The sequence below is a fragment of the Rhamphochromis longiceps genome, linkage group LG17 (assembly GCF_057381845.1).
Source record: "Rhamphochromis longiceps isolate RC_006_pf linkage group LG17, R_longiceps_female_GT1.1, whole genome shotgun sequence".
NCBI lineage: Eukaryota > Metazoa > Chordata > Actinopteri > Cichliformes > Cichlidae > Rhamphochromis > Rhamphochromis longiceps.
The window spans coordinates 25,027,943-25,043,867 of record NC_140573.1 but is presented as its reverse complement, the minus strand read 5'-3'; the positions used below and the strand labels follow the sequence as shown (position 1 = coordinate 25,043,867).

The 15,925-nt window shown below is 39.2% G+C and overlaps 1 protein-coding gene across 1 annotated transcript in view; it reads left to right on the top strand.

Annotated features, from left to right (window-relative positions):
* tmcc3 (transmembrane and coiled-coil domain family 3) overlaps positions 1–15,925 on the top strand; it is a 199,299-nt gene that overhangs the window by 62,911 nt on the left and 120,463 nt on the right. The window lies entirely within an intron of this gene.

The following is a 15,925-nucleotide window of genomic DNA, read 5'->3' as shown; positions in this document are numbered from 1 at the left end:
TTTTATGATTAACTGATGAACACTAACGTACCAAGCTGAAACTTCAGCTCACCAGTCAGCAGCTTATATTCACAAAAAACAGATAAATCTGCAATTCATGCAACTCTAACCAGCCAACAAAAACATGTGTTCATAATACAAAACAAGTTTACTTTGTGAAATGTTAAAAGGTACAAAAAATAAAACAATATGTTTTCAAGACTTTTTCACAAGTTCCTATATCTCACTGAAATGTTACTCTGTAGCTGATTTCTCGTATTTTAAGTGTGATGAGAAATTTTGACTAGAAACAAGACAAATATACTTGATAAGAGTTTGAGTTTTTGCAGTGTATATGCAGCTGATTGATTTGGTCTTTAACCAACATGGAATCATTTATGTTGGGCAGCTGTGGCTATGTGTACTAATCAGTGCTTCAGTCCACACGTCAAAGGGCAAGATACTGAACCTTCGATTGTCCCCAATGCATTTGGGTGTGAATGAAATGTATGACTATGACTTCTAGTTCAAAAAGGGCTATTTATGTATTTAAGTCCAGTTGTTGCTCATTCACTGTTACCTTGAACGAGTCATGCTATCACCACTCTGTGTAACAGATATTTCCTATATAAGCAAATATGTTTTACACTATTTACCTACTGAAATGAAATGACTGAATGTATCAAACATACATTTTGCTCTTACTTCACATTTTAATATTTTTAATGATAACATTATTAGGTTTTTAATGTCCCTTACTGCAGAATAAAGATTTCTTATGAAAGTTTGGTTTTGTTTTGTTTTTATCTTTAGCTCCATTCTAAGAAAATGACCAGTTTCAAGTGTCCTCAGTGTAGGACACATACAGGATGCCATGCTGAAATGTAAAGCACTTACAATAGAAGCCACCAGAAACAAATTATTCCAGCCTAATTGATGACATTTATGGCATTTGTTTTCTGTGCTGACTGATATGCTGCTCAGTGCTTTGCTGCCTGCTTTTAAATCAGATGTCACTCTGAACATAAACACAAGCTACATGTGATGTCTCTGATGTGTATCTGTTTCTACCCGTGCTGATGCTAGCATGACTAAAGCTAGCCAAGCAGCAGTAAATATGTGAAGTAAGGCAGAAGGATATACTCATCAAACAAACAGGATCATAAGAATATAAAACCACGAGCACTACAAATGTAACAGAAATATGTTGACATAAAATGGCATGTTATTTGAAATCTACACGAAACAATGACACAACTACTTTTTTTCAATTTTTTCAATTTATTTATTTTTTACCAATTGTCCAAATTAGTCTGTGATTGGCCTTAGTGTGACAGAAATCATATTTATATACAACTAAATATGACTCAGCAAACATGTTTTAAATGGATGATTCCTCACTTGATGACGAATGATCCATTTCCATATTTGCTGAGTCTTAAATTTGATGTCAGTGAACTTTTCAGTGGTTGGTGTTAAAAAAAAGCCCCCAAATCCCCTATGAGCAAGCACTTGGCGACAGTGGAGAGGAAAAACTCCCTCTTAATAGGGAGAAACCTCTGACAGAACCGGGCTCAGGAAGGGGTGGCCTTCTGTCTTGACCAAGAGGGGTTCAAATGTTCACTGACAATTTAGTTGTATATAAATATGATTTTTAGGACTTGATGTTGACACCAATTATGTGAAATTGGGGACGCGCACAGTTCCGCTTCTTCTTGTTCTTCTTCTTACTTGGCGGATTCTCTGGCAGGCTCTTGACTTCAGTCTTGAGTTCAGCCACCTTGACATTGAGCATTTTCTGTTTGTCTTGTACACTTTGCAAAGATTCCTGTACAGAAAATGCAGCTGACTCTTCTTTTTCTATCTTCTGTTGTTCTGTGGTGTCTTTTTCTTTCTGAGGCTCCTGCAGAGACCTTGCAGTGGATGGCAGTGAGTCCTCTTTTTCCATCTTGTCCTGTTCTCCAGTCTCGTTTTCTTTCGGAAGCTCAAATTTGTGCATTTCATTTGCAGCAGTGGAATTTTGTTCTTTGTGCTGCTGTGGGATTTTAAGTGAGGAAGCTTTGGCCCCTTTCAGCTCTCGCTCCAGAGACTCTAGCTTCAAATCATGAAGGGCCTTGTTGGGGCAGAGCTGGGATTTCAGGTCACTGATTTCCAGGTTGAGTGTCTCCTGCTCCTGCCTATGTTTAACGGCCTGCTCTTCAAGCTGATTTTGAGCTGCTAGGAGCTGTTTCTGGAGCATCTCAATCTGCTCTTGCTGAATCCTACATTTGAGCTCAAATTCAGCCTCCTTAGAGGACTTCAGTCCTACAGAGTCAGTGTGTGAAGCCTCTGTGGTTGGAGTGGCAGACTCCACACACTGCTCTGTGGTAGGGTGGCTGATTTGGTCCTGCAGGGTAGCAATCACCTCATCCAATATGACCATAGCTTCATTGTCACTCACGAGAGTGTCTGTCTCACTGATGTCATAGGGCTTATTACTAGAAGCCTCTTCCAGCTGCTCTATGAGGCCTTTGATCGTTTCCTCGTGATTTTTCTCGTTCTCGTGAATTTCTTCACGAAGTTTGTTCACCTGAAGCTGGTGATAAGAGGCCCTCTTGTTTGCACCTACCATTTTACCGTAAAGGTCGTTCTGATGGTATTGGGAGGCTTCCAGTTGGTGTCTGAGAGCAGCAATCTCGTGCCAGGGATTAAACGGGGGTCTAAATGTGGGAATGGGTTGATATTCCCAAGTCCCTCCATTAGGCACAGGGTTTGGTCTGCTGGGGTTCTTCCCATTTCTCTCTCTCTCCATGTCCTCCTTTGCATTTGAAATGGGGAGCATTTCTTCATTTTTTGGGTTTGCTCCATCAGCCGTGCTGTTTTGAGCTTCAAGAAGAGCCCGGGCATATGCCCGAGTAATTGCTCTTCTTGGTTCTTCAGCCACTCTTTTCTGTTTTTGCTTTTTTGGTTTCTTTGGTTTCACAACCGTTTCCTTTGGTGGTTGTGCCACAGGAGACTTTTTAGTATTTGGTTGTGCGGCTTTATCAACCTCAGGTTTTGGTGTGATGACCATTTCTATTTTTGCTTCTGCCATTGTAGATGCGTCAGCGTGTGCGTGTGCGTTTCTCTGCGTCCGCCTTGTCTTTGTTTTAACAACCAGGTTGCTTTGTGTTTCTGCCATCTGAGATCCACTAAAGTCGGTTGAACGTCTCCCCTATTTATAGGGTTTTCCAGTAGAATGTGCACTGTGACATCACAGGCTGTTCCTGTGATGCGCTGTTCCTTTGAAGTGCCATGATTGGAACAATTCAAAATAAAATGCCCACAAACCTAATGTAAAGGAAAGGCTTTTATTTTGTAGCACATACTGAATTAACACTATAAAAGCTACTCTACAGGAATTGCAGTAAAAAATAGGCATAATAATTTCTTTCATAATTTAAACAAGGACAGGTAGAAAACGTTCATATTTAGTGAAAGATATTTATTAACATTATCCAATGAGAGTTACTGAATGTCTGTAGGCAGTGAGATCTTGGTGGTTGATGAGGCTACAGAATGTCATCTATGTTTGGTTTTAAATTCAGTTTCAATGCTGAATCTAAGAAACAACAGACTGCAGAGGGAGACTTTAATAGAGGTTTACTAACTCTTACTATCATATACATTGTGGAAAAATCTGTCTTTATTTAGCATAATATATTTGTTATAAGCACTAAATATGTTTTATGATTAACTGATGAACACTAACGTACCAAGCTGAAACTTCAGCTCACCAGTCAGCAGCTTATATTCACAAAAAACAGATAAATCTGCAATTCATGCAACTCTAACCAGCCAACAAAAACATGTGTTCATAATACAAAACAAGTTTACTTTGTGAAATGTTAAAAGGTACAAAAAATAAAACAATATGTTTTCAAGACTTTTTCACAAGTTCCTATATCTCACTGAAATGTTACTCTGTAGCTGATTTCTCGTATTTTAAGTGTGATGAGAAATTTTGACTAGAAACAAGACAAATATACTTGATAAGAGTTTGAGTTTTTGCAGTGTATATGCAGCTGATTGATTTGGTCTTTAACCAACATGGAATCATTTATGTTGGGCAGCTGTGGCTATGTGTACTAATCAGTGCTTCAGTCCACACGTCAAAGGGCAAGATACTGAACCTTCGATTGTCCCCAATGCATTTGGGTGTGAATGAAATGTATGACTATGACTTCTAGTTCAAAAAGGGCTATTTATGTATTTAAGTCCAGTTGTTGCTCATTCACTGTTACCTTGAACGAGTCATGCTATCACCACTCTGTGTAACAGATATTTCCTATATAAGCAAATATGTTTTACACTATTTACCTACTGAAATGAAATGACTGAATGTATCAAACATACATTTTGCTCTTACTTCACATTTTAATATTTTTAATGATAACATTATTAGGTTTTTAATGTCCCTTACTGCAGAATAAAGATTTCTTATGAAAGTTTGGTTTTGTTTTGTTTTTATCTTTAGCTCCATTCTAAGAAAATGACCAGTTTCAAGTGTCCTCAGTGTAGGACACATACAGGATGCCATGCTGAAATGTAAAGCACTTACAATAGAAGCCACCAGAAACAAATTATTCCAGCCTAATTGATGACATTTATGGCATTTGTTTTCTGTGCTGACTGATATGCTGCTCAGTGCTTTGCTGCCTGCTTTTAAATCAGATGTCACTCTGAACATAAACACAAGCTACATGTGATGTCTCTGATGTGTATCTGTTTCTACCCGTGCTGATGCTAGCATGACTAAAGCTAGCCAAGCAGCAGTAAATATGTGAAGTAAGGCAGAAGGATATACTCATCAAACAAACAGGATCATAAGAATATAAAACCACGAGCACTACAAATGTAACAGAAATATGTTGACATAAAATGGCATGTTATTTGAAATCTACACGAAACAATGACACAACTACTTTTTTTCAATTTTTTCAATTTATTTATTTTTTACCAATTGTCCAAATTAGTCTGTGATTGGCCTTAGTGTGACAGAAATCATATTTATATACAACTAAATATGACTCAGCAAACATGTTTTAAATGGATGATTCCTCACTTGATGACGAATGATCCATTTCCATATTTGCTGAGTCTTAAATTTGATGTCAGTGAACTTTTCAGTGGTTGGTGTTAAAAAAAAGCCCCCAAATCCCCTATGAGCAAGCACTTGGCGACAGTGGAGAGGAAAAACTCCCTCTTAATAGGGAGAAACCTCTGACAGAACCGGGCTCAGGAAGGGGTGGCCTTCTGTCTTGACCAAGAGGGGTTCAAATGTTCACTGACAATTTAGTTGTATATAAATATGATTTTTAGGACTTGATGTTGACACCAATTATGTGAAATTGGGGACGCGCACAGTTCCGCTTCTTCTTGTTCTTCTTCTTACTTGGCGGATTCTCTGGCAGGCTCTTGACTTCAGTCTTGAGTTCAGCCACCTTGACATTGAGCATTTTCTGTTTGTCTTGTACACTTTGCAAAGATTCCTGTACAGAAAATGCAGCTGACTCTTCTTTTTCTATCTTCTGTTGTTCTGTGGTGTCTTTTTCTTTCTGAGGCTCCTGCAGAGACCTTGCAGTGGATGGCAGTGAGTCCTCTTTTTCCATCTTGTCCTGTTCTCCAGTCTCGTTTTCTTTCGGAAGCTCAAATTTGTGCATTTCATTTGCAGCAGTGGAATTTTGTTCTTTGTGCTGCTGTGGGATTTTAAGTGAGGAAGCTTTGGCCCCTTTCAGCTCTCGCTCCAGAGACTCTAGCTTCAAATCATGAAGGGCCTTGTTGGGGCAGAGCTGGGATTTCAGGTCACTGATTTCCAGGTTGAGTGTCTCCTGCTCCTGCCTATGTTTAACGGCCTGCTCTTCAAGCTGATTTTGAGCTGCTAGGAGCTGTTTCTGGAGCATCTCAATCTGCTCTTGCTGAATCCTACATTTGAGCTCAAATTCAGCCTCCTTAGAGGACTTCAGTCCTACAGAGTCAGTGTGTGAAGCCTCTGTGGTTGGAGTGGCAGACTCCACACACTGCTCTGTGGTAGGGTGGCTGATTTGGTCCTGCAGGGAAGCAATCACCTCATCCAATATGACCATAGCTTCATTGTCACTCACGAGAGTGTCTGTCTCACTGATGTCATAGGGCTTATTACTAGAAGCCTCTTCCAGCTGCTCTATGAGGCCTTTGATCGTTTCCTCGTGATTTTGCTCGTTCTCGTGAATTTCTTCACGAAGTTTGTTCACCTGAAGCTGGTGATAAGAGGCCCTCTTGTTTGCACCTACCATTTTACCGTAAAGGTCGTTCTGATGGTATTGGGAGGCTTCCAGTTGGTGTCTGAGAGCAGCAATCTCGTGCCAGGGATTAAACGGGGGTCTAAATGTGGGAATGGGTTGATACTCCCAAGTCCCTCCATTAGGCACAGGGTTTGGTCTGCTGGGGTTCTTCCCATTTCTCTCTCTCTCCATGTCCTCCTTTGCATTTGAAATGGGGAGCATTTCTTCATTTTTTGGGTTTGCTCCATCAGCCGTGCTGTTTTGAGCTTCAAGAAGAGCCCGGGCATATGCCCGAGTAATTGCTCTTCTTGGTTCTTCAGCCACTCTTTTCTGTTTTTGCTTTTTTGGTTTCTTTGGTTTCACAACCGTTTCCTTTGGTGGTTGTGCCACAGGAGACTTTTTAGTATTTGGTTGTGCGGCTTTATCAACCTCAGGTTTTGGTGTGATGACCATTTCTATTTTTGCTTCTGCCATTGTAGATGCGTCAGCGTGTGCGTGTGCGTTTCTCTGCGTCCGCCTTGTCTTTGTTTTAACAACCAGGTTGCTTTGTGTTTCTGCCATCTGAGATCCACTAAAGTCGGTTGAACGTCTCCCCTATTTATAGGGTTTTCCAGTAGAATGTGCACTGTGACATCACAGGCTGTTCCTGTGATGCGCTGTTCCTTTGAAGTGCCATGATTGGAACAATTCAAAATAAAATGCCCACAAACCTAATGTAAAGGAAAGGCTTTTATTTTGTAGCACATACTGAATTAACACTATAAAAGCTACTCTACAGGAATTGCAGTAAAAAATAGGCATAATAATTTCTTTCATAATTTAAACAAGGACAGGTAGAAAACGTTCATATTTAGTGAAAGATATTTATTAACATTATCCAATGAGAGTTACTGAATGTCTGTAGGCAGTGAGATCTTGGTGGTTGATGAGGCTACAGAATGTCATCTATGTTTGGTTTTAAATTCAGTTTCAATGCTGAATCTAAGAAACAACAGACTGCAGAGGGAGACTTTAATAGAGGTTTACTAACTCTTACTATCATATACATTGTGGAAAAATCTGTCTTTATTTAGCATAATATATTTGTTATAAGCACTAAATATGTTTTATGATTAACTGATGAACACTAACGTACCAAGCTGAAACTTCAGCTCACCAGTCAGCAGCTTATATTCACAAAAAACAGATAAATCTGCAATTCATGCAACTCTAACCAGCCAACAAAAACATGTGTTCATAATACAAAACAAGTTTACTTTGTGAAATGTTAAAAGGTACAAAAAATAAAACAATATGTTTTCAAGACTTTTTCACAAGTTCCTATATCTCACTGAAATGTTACTCTGTAGCTGATTTCTCGTATTTTAAGTGTGATGAGAAATTTTGACTAGAAACAAGACAAATATACTTGATAAGAGTTTGAGTTTTTGCAGTGTATATGCAGCTGATTGATTTGGTCTTTAACCAACATGGAATCATTTATGTTGGGCAGCTGTGGCTATGTGTACTAATCAGTGCTTCAGTCCACACGTCAAAGGGCAAGATACTGAACCTTCGATTGTCCCCAATGCATTTGGGTGTGAATGAAATGTATGACTATGACTTCTAGTTCAAAAAGGGCTATTTATGTATTTAAGTCCAGTTGTTGCTCATTCACTGTTACCTTGAACGAGTCATGCTATCACCACTCTGTGTAACAGATATTTCCTATATAAGCAAATATGTTTTACACTATTTACCTACTGAAATGAAATGACTGAATGTATCAAACATACATTTTGCTCTTACTTCACATTTTAATATTTTTAATGATAACATTATTAGGTTTTTAATGTCCCTTACTGCAGAATAAAGATTTCTTATGAAAGTTTGGTTTTGTTTTGTTTTTATCTTTAGCTCCATTCTAAGAAAATGACCAGTTTCAAGTGTCCTCAGTGTAGGACACATACAGGATGCCATGCTGAAATGTAAAGCACTTACAATAGAAGCCACCAGAAACAAATTATTCCAGCCTAATTGATGACATTTATGGCATTTGTTTTCTGTGCTGACTGATATGCTGCTCAGTGCTTTGCTGCCTGCTTTTAAATCAGATGTCACTCTGAACATAAACACAAGCTACATGTGATGTCTCTGATGTGTATCTGTTTCTACCCGTGCTGATGCTAGCATGACTAAAGCTAGCCAAGCAGCAGTAAATATGTGAAGTAAGGCAGAAGGATATACTCATCAAACAAACAGGATCATAAGAATATAAAACCACGAGCACTACAAATGTAACAGAAATATGTTGACATAAAATGGCATGTTATTTGAAATCTACACGAAACAATGACACAACTACTTTTTTTCAATTTTTTCAATTTATTTATTTTTTACCAATTGTCCAAATTAGTCTGTGATTGGCCTTAGTGTGACAGAAATCATATTTATATACAACTAAATATGACTCAGCAAACATGTTTTAAATGGATGATTCCTCACTTGATGACGAATGATCCATTTCCATATTTGCTGAGTCTTAAATTTGATGTCAGTGAACTTTTCAGTGGTTGGTGTTAAAAAAAGCCCCCAAATCCCCTATGAGCAAGCACTTGGCGACAGTGGAGAGGAAAAACTCCCTCTTAATAGGGAGAAACCTCTGACAGAACCGGGCTCAGGAAGGGGTGGCCTTCTGTCTTGACCAAGAGGGGTTCAAATGTTCACTGACAATTTAGTTGTATATAAATATGATTTTTAGGACTTGATGTTGACACCAATTATGTGAAATTGGGGACGCGCACAGTTCCGCTTCTTCTTGTTCTTCTTCTTACTTGGCGGAATCTCTGGCAGGCTCTTGACTTCAGTCTTGAGTTCAGCCACCTTGACATTGAGCATTTTCTGTTTGTCTTGTACACTTTGCAAAGATTCCTGTACAGAAAATGCAGCTGACTCTTCTTTTTCTATCTTCTGTTGTTCTGTGGTGTCTTTTTCTTTCTGAGGCTCCTGCAGAGACCTTGCAGTGGATGGCAGTGAGTCCTCTTTTTCCATCTTGTCCTGTTCTCCAGTCTCGTTTTCTTTCGGAAGCTCAAATTTGTGCATTTCATTTGCAGCAGTGGAATTTTGTTCTTTGTGCTGCTGTGGGATTTTAAGTGAGGAAGCTTTGGCCCCTTTCAGCTCTCGCTCCAGAGACTCTAGCTTCAAATCATGAAGGGCCTTGTTGGGGCAGAGCTGGGATTTCAGGTCACTGATTTCCAGGTTGAGTGTCTCCTGCTCCTGCCTATGTTTAACGGCCTGCTCTTCAAGCTGATTTTGAGCTGCTAGGAGCTGTTTCTGGAGCATCTCAATCTGCTCTTGCTGAATCCTACATTTGAGCTCAAATTCAGCCTCCTTAGAGGACTTCAGTCCTACAGAGTCAGTGTGTGAAGCCTCTGTGGTTGGAGTGGCAGACTCCACACACTGCTCTGTGGTAGGGTGGCTGATTTGGTCCTGCAGGGTAGCAATCACCTCATCCAATATGACCATAGCTTCATTGTCACTCACGAGAGTGTCTGTCTCACTGATGTCATAGGGCTTATTACTAGAAGCCTCTTCCAGCTGCTCTATGAGGCCTTTGATCGTTTCCTCGTGATTTTTCTCGTTCTCGTGAATTTCTTCACGAAGTTTGTTCACCTGAAGCTGGTGATAAGAGGCCCTCTTGTTTGCACCTACCATTTTACCGTAAAGGTCGTTCTGATGGTATTGGGAGGCTTCCAGTTGGTGTCTGAGAGCAGCAATCTCGTGCCAGGGATTAAACGGGGGTCTAAATGTGGGAATGGGTTGATATTCCCAAGTCCCTCCATTAGGCACAGGGTTTGGTCTGCTGGGGTTCTTCCCATTTCTCTCTCTCTCCATGTCCTCCTTTGCATTTGAAATGGGGAGCATTTCTTCATTTTTTGGGTTTGCTCCATCAGCCGTGCTGTTTTGAGCTTCAAGAAGAGCCCGGGCATATGCCCGAGTAATTGCTCTTCTTGGTTCTTCAGCCACTCTTTTCTGTTTTTGCTTTTTTTGTTTCTTTGGTTTCACAACCGTTTCCTTTGGTGGTTGTGCCACAGGAGACTTTTTAGTATTTGGTTGTGCGGCTTTATCAACCTCAGGTTTTGGTGTGATGACCATTTCTATTTTTGCTTCTGCCATTGTAGATGCGTCAGCGTGTGCGTGTGCGTTTCTCTGCGTCCGCCTTGTCTTTGTTTTAACAACCAGGTTGCTTTGTGTTTCTGCCATCTGAGATCCACTAAAGTCGGTTGAACGTCTCCCCTATTTATAGGGTTTTCCAGTAGAATGTGCACTGTGACATCACAGGCTGTTCCTGTGATGCGCTGTTCCTTTGAAGTGCCATGATTGGAACAATTCAAAATAAAATGCCCACAAACCTAATGTAAAGGAAAGGCTTTTATTTTGTAGCACATACTGAATTAACACTATAAAAGCTACTCTACAGGAATTGCAGTAAAAAATAGGCATAATAATTTCTTTCATAATTTAAACAAGGACAGGTAGAAAACGTTCATATTTAGTGAAAGATATTTATTAACATTATCCAATGAGAGTTACTGAATGTCTGTAGGCAGTGAGATCTTGGTGGTTGATGAGGCTACAGAATGTCATCTATGTTTGGTTTTAAATTCAGTTTCAATGCTGAATCTAAGAAACAACAGACTGCAGAGGGAGACTTTAATAGAGGTTTACTAACTCTTACTATCATATACATTGTGGAAAAATCTGTCTTTATTTAGCATAATATATTTGTTATAAGCACTAAATATGTTTTATGATTAACTGATGAACACTAACGTACCAAGCTGAAACTTCAGCTCACCAGTCAGCAGCTTATATTCACAAAAAACAGATAAATCTGCGATCCATGCAACTCTAACCAGCCAACAAAAACATGTGTTCATAATACAAAACAAGTTTACTTTGTGAAATGTTAAAAGGTACAAAAAATAAAACAATAAAATAAAACAATATGTTTTCAAGACTTTTCCACAAGTTCCTATATCTCACTGAAATGTTACTCTGTAGCTGATTTCTCGTATTTTAAGTGTGATGAGAAATTTTGACTAGAAACAAGACAAATATACTTGATAAGAGTTTGAGTTTTTGCAGTGTATATGCAGCTGATTGATTTGGTCTTTAACCAACATGGAATCATTTATGTTGGGCAGCTGTGGCTATGTGTACTAATCAGTGCTTCAGTCCACACGTCAAAGGGCAAGATACTGAACCTTCGATTGTCCCCAATGCATTTGGGTGTGAATGAAATGTATGACTATGACTTCTAGTTCAAAAAGGGCTATTTATGTATTTAAGTCCAGTTGTTGCTCATTCACTGTTACCTTGAACGAGTCATGCTATCACCACTCTGTGTAACAGATATTTCCTATATAAGCAAATATGTTTTACACTATTTACCTACTGAAATGAAATGACTGAATGTATCAAACATACATTTTGCTCTTACTTCACATTTTAATATTTTTAATGATAACATTATTAGGTTTTTAATGTCCCTTACTGCAGAATAAAGATTTCTTATGAAAGTTTGGTTTGGTTTTGTTTTTATCTTTAGCTCCATTCTAAGAAAATGACCAGTTTCAAGTGTCCTCAGTGTAGGACACATACAGGATGCCATGCTGAAATGTAAAGCACTTACAATAGAAGCCACCAGAAACAAATTATTCCAGCCTAATTGATGACATTTATGGCATTTGTTTTCTGTGCTGACTGATATGCTGCTCAGTGCTTTGCTGCCTGCTTTTAAATCAGATGTCACTCTGAACATAAACACAAGCTACATGTGATGTCTCTGATGTGTATCTGTTTCTACCCGTGCTGATGCTAGCATGACTAAAGCTAGCCAAGCAGCAGTAAATATGTGAAGTAAGGCAGAAGGATATACTCATCAAACAAACAGGATCATAAGAATATAAAACCACGAGCACTACAAATGTAACAGAAATATGTTGACATAAAATGGCATGTTATTTGAAATCTACACGAAACAATGACACAACTACTTTTTTTCAATTTTTTCAATTTATTTATTTTTTACCAATTGTCCAAATTAGTCTGTGATTGGCCTTAGTGTGACAGAAATCATATTTATATACAACTAAATATGACTCAGCAAACATGTTTTAAATGGATGATTCCTCACTTGATGACGAATGATCCATTTCCATATTTGCTGAGTCTTAAATTTGATGTCAGTGAACTTTTCAGTGGTTGGTGTTAAAAAAAAGCCCCCAAATCCCCTATGAGCAAGCACTTGGCGACAGTGGAGAGGAAAAACTCCCTCTTAATAGGGAGAAACCTCTGACAGAACCGGGCTCAGGAAGGGGTGGCCTTCTGTCTTGACCAAGAGGGGTTCAAATGTTCACTGACAATTTAGTTGTATATAAATATGATTTTTAGGACTTGATGTTGACACCAATTATGTGAAATTGGGGACGCGCACAGTTCCGCTTCTTCTTGTTCTTCTTCTTACTTGGCGGATTCTCTGGCAGGCTCTTGACTTCAGTCTTGAGTTCAGCCACCTTGACATTGAGCATTTTCTGTTTGTCTTGTACACTTTGCAAAGATTCCTGTACAGAAAATGCAGCTGACTCTTCTTTTTCTATCTTCTGTTGTTCTGTGGTGTCTTTTTCTTTCTGAGGCTCCTGCAGAGACCTTGCAGTGGATGGCAGTGAGTCCTCTTTTTCCATCTTGTCCTGTTCTCCAGTCTCGTTTTCTTTCGGAAGCTCAAATTTGTGCATTTCATTTGCAGCAGTGGAATTTTGTTCTTTGTGCTGCTGTGGGATTTTAAGTGAGGAAGCTTTGGCCCCTTTCAGCTCTCGCTCCAGAGACTCTAGCTTCAAATCATGAAGGGCCTTGTTGGGGCAGAGCTGGGATTTCAGGTCACTGATTTCCAGGTTGAGTGTCTCCTGCTCCTGCCTATGTTTAACGGCCTGCTCTTCAAGCTGATTTTGAGCTGCTAGGAGCTGTTTCTGGAGCATCTCAATCTGCTCTTGCTGAATCCTACATTTGAGCTCAAATTCAGCCTCCTTAGAGGACTTCAGTCCTACAGAGTCAGTGTGTGAAGCCTCTGTGGTTGGAGTGGCAGACTCCACACACTGCTCTGTGGTAGGGTGGCTGATTTGGTCCTGCAGGGTAGCAATCACCTCATCCAATATGACCATAGCTTCATTGTCACTCACGAGAGTGTCTGTCTCACTGATGTCATAGGGCTTATTACTAGAAGCCTCTTCCAGCTGCTCTATGAGGCCTTTGATCGTTTCCTCGTGATTTTTCTCGTTCTCGTGAATTTCTTCACGAAGTTTGTTCACCTGAAGCTGGTGATAAGAGGCCCTCTTGTTTGCACCTACCATTTTACCGTAAAGGTCGTTCTGATGGTATTGGGAGGCTTCCAGTTGGTGTCTGAGAGCAGCAATCTCGTGCCAGGGATTAAACGGGGGTCTAAATGTGGGAATGGGTTGATATTCCCAAGTCCCTCCATTAGGCACAGGGTTTGGTCTGCTGGGGTTCTTCCCATTTCTCTCTCTCTCCATGTCCTCCTTTGCATTTGAAATGGGGAGCATTTCTTCATTTTTTGGGTTTGCTCCATCAGCCGTGCTGTTTTGAGCTTCAAGAAGAGCCCGGGCATATGCCCGAGTAATTGCTCTTCTTGGTTCTTCAGCCACTCTTTTCTGTTTTTGCTTTTTTGGTTTCTTTGGTTTCACAACCGTTTCCTTTGGTGGTTGTGCCACAGGAGACTTTTTAGTATTTGGTTGTGCGGCTTTATCAACCTCAGGTTTTGGTGTGATGACCATTTCTATTTTTGCTTCTGCCATTGTAGATGCGTCAGCGTGTGCGTGTGCGTTTCTCTGCGTCCGCCTTGTCTTTGTTTTAACAACCAGGTTGCTTTGTGTTTCTGCCATCTGAGATCCACTAAAGTCGGTTGAACGTCTCCCCTATTTATAGGGTTTTCCAGTAGAATGTGCACTGTGACATCACAGGCTGTTCCTGTGATGCGCTGTTCCTTTGAAGTGCCATGATTGGAACAATTCAAAATAAAATGCCCACAAACCTAATGTAAAGGAAAGGCTTTTATTTTGTAGCACATACTGAATTAACACTATAAAAGCTACTCTACAGGAATTGCAGTAAAAAATAGGCATAATAATTTCTTTCATAATTTAAACAAGGACAGGTAGAAAACGTTCATATTTAGTGAAAGATATTTATTAACATTATCCAATGAGAGTTACTGAATGTCTGTAGGCAGTGAGATCTTGGTGGTTGATGAGGCGACAGAATGTCATCTATGTTTGGTTTTAAATTCAGTTTCAATGCTGAATCTAAGAAACAACAGACTGCAGAGGGAGACTTTAATAGAGGTTTACTAACTCTTACTATCATATACATTGTGGAAAAATCTGTCTTTATTTAGCATAATATATTTGTTATAAGCACTAAATATGTTTTATGATTAACTGATGAACACTAACGTACCAAGCTGAAACTTCAGCTCACCAGTCAGCAGCTTATATTCACAAAAAACAGATAAATCTGCAATTCATGCAACTCTAACCAGCCAACAAAAACATGTGTTCATAATACAAAACAAGTTTACTTTGTGAAATGTTAAAAGGTACAAAAAATAAAACAATATGTTTTCAAGACTTTTTCACAAGTTCCTATATCTCACTGAAATGTTACTCTGTAGCTGATTTCTCGTATTTTAAGTGTGATGAGAAATTTTGACTAGAAACAAGACAAATATACTTGATAAGAGTTTGAGTTTTTGCAGTGTATATGCAGCTGATTGATTTGGTCTTTAACCAACATGGAATCATTTATGTTGGGCAGCTGTGGCTATGTGTACTAATCAGTGCTTCAGTCCACACGTCAAAGGGCAAGATACTGAACCTTCGATTGTCCCCAATGCATTTGGGTGTGAATGAAATGTATGACTATGACTTCTAGTTCAAAAAGGGCTATTTATGTATTTAAGTCCAGTTGTTGCTCATTCACTGTTACCTTGAACGAGTCATGCTATCACCACTCTGTGTAACAGATATTTCCTATATAAGCAAATATGTTTTACACTATTTACCTACTGAAATGAAATGACTGAATGTATCAAACATACATTTTGCTCTTACTTCACATTTTAATATTTTTAATGATAACATTATTAGGTTTTTAATGTCCCTTACTGCAGAATAAAGATTTCTTATGAAAGTTTGGTTTTGTTTTGTTTTTATCTTTAGCTCCATTCTAAGAAAATGACCAGTTTCAAGTGTCCTCAGTGTAGGACACATACAGGATGCCATGCTGAAATGTAAAGCACTTACAATAGAAGCCACCAGAAACAAATTATTCCAGCCTAATTGATGACATTTATGGCATTTGTTTTCTGTGCTGACTGATATGCTGCTCAGTGCTTTGCTGCCTGCTTTTAAATCAGATGTCACTCTGAACATAAACACAAGCTACATGTGATGTCTCTGATGTGTATCTGTTTCTACCCGTGCTGATGCTAGCATGACTAAAGCTAGCCAAGCAGCAGTAAATATGTGAAGTAAGGCAGAAGGATATACTCATCAAACAAACAGGATCATAAGAATATAAAACCACGAGCACTACAAATGTAACAGAAATAT